Here is a 1,749-nt window from a genome sequence, read left to right on the forward strand (position 1 = left end):
TATATATATATATATATATATATATATATATATAAATATATATATATATATATATGTATGTATTTATATGTATATATGTGGGTATGTATGTGTATATATGTATGTATATAGGCCTACATATGTATTTGATATGTGATTTCCTTGTTCTTTGCGATTAATTCTGTAAATGTATTTTTAATGTATTGTATGTTTTATCTTCTCCTTGTCTGGAGGTTTTTTCGATGAATAAATAAATAAAATTATACCATGAAAAATATTTGTATGAAGATTATAGTTATAGTATTATGTTTATTGTTTGAATATACTGTATTTATGAATCTATATTCATTTCTATCGAATAGTACACTTTTTATAAATTTTATTTACCCATGACTATCGGAATGCTAACATAATTTGTTTGCGCTATTGCGATCTACTTGTCCTACCCAATACCATGTATCTAATAATACACATCATTCCGTGGTATGATGATACTAAAAATAATTAATAGGCATATTTAATATGATAATGCTGATATGATAAGAATTGTGAAGTACTATTATGTTGCATCAGCAGCATTGTCCATTGCGATAACTGAATACGATAATTTTCAGGTTGGGGTGCTCATTAATTTTTCATTGGTGGATTTAAGGGGGGATTCCCCCTCCCCACCCTAAATTTTTTTTAATGGTAAAAAATAGGAGAAAAAAGGAGAATTACATTCAAATTTAAAATCTGAGAGTGCCATTTCTGGTCATCTAGAGGTGCCATAATCGAATTCTTACCTCAGCCCCAACCATGGTGTGACTGAGGTAGAACCCCTCATCTGGCAAATTACCACCCCGTGGGCCGCCTCTATTGCTTACTTGCTCTGCCTCTGTTTTTATTTACATATTATGTTTTGATGATACTTCGTTACAATTTTTTCTGTGTTTTCTAATCTTTTCTCAATATTTTTCTATTCCAGTGACGTAGACAAATAAGCCACAACTATCAGGAAAGAATGTCCGGACTCAATCGTGAAAGGGCAACAGAACTTACCAATTATTCATAGATAGCCAAAAATTGTGTCATTCATCAAGCTTCCTGCAAAAAAATCTGGATATGAAATTAATAAAAATATAGTTTAAATTTTATTTTTAAAATGTTTTCCTCTGCAATAATTTAAAAAATAATGTTAGCAATATGTAGTTATTCTTGTAGGCTTTATGTTTATTAATATTGTATTATTACTTCTAATGTTTATCTTATTATTAGAGAAAGTAACCTGTTTGTTGTAAAGCATATAGACATGTACAATAATAAGATATAACATTTTGAGGATTAAAATCAGATTTATGATATAGGCCTACAGTATATAAATATAAAATGTATATACCGTATACATCACAACTTAATTTCAGTGCTTTAAAATAAATATAAAATGGAATTGTGTATTTCTTCTCATCTTATTTAATGTCTATGTTTACTGTAATAAATTCAATAGCTAAAATATCCTTATTATAATAAGCTCATAAGCTTAAACCAAAAGTGAAGAATTGCTTCATCAATATGTGCTACTTTATCTATTAAACTAGCAATTCTTTCGAGGACGCCTCAACAAAAACATAAAACCGGAAATGACGTGGTTGCTAAGCAACAAGCTTATGCATAATCATGAATATTCAGTGACACCTGTTCTAATTAGACTAACAATAAAATCTTTTTGGTCGATTTTGTCAAAACTGAGCTAAAAGTTTTTATTGTTAGTCTAATGAGCACAGGTGTTAC

The 1,749-nt window shown here is 28.7% G+C and overlaps 1 long non-coding RNA gene across 1 annotated transcript in view; it reads left to right on the forward strand.

The window, feature by feature from the left end:
- The window catches only part of LOC117118872, a 2,832-nt gene extending 1,421 nt beyond the window's left edge, over positions 1 to 1,411 (forward strand). Inside the window, exon 3 of the long non-coding RNA XR_004447104.1 lies at positions 947 to 1,411. This is a non-coding gene — a long non-coding RNA (uncharacterized LOC117118872). The remainder of the gene's footprint in view (positions 1 to 946) is intronic.
- Positions 1,412 to 1,749: the final 338 nt, after the last annotated feature.

This window comes from Anneissia japonica, unplaced genomic scaffold, assembly GCF_011630105.1.
Source record: "Anneissia japonica isolate Jap-2015-1 unplaced genomic scaffold, ASM1163010v1 scaffold737_len1565949_cov176, whole genome shotgun sequence".
NCBI classification, from domain to species: domain Eukaryota; kingdom Metazoa; phylum Echinodermata; class Crinoidea; order Comatulida; family Comatulidae; genus Anneissia; species Anneissia japonica.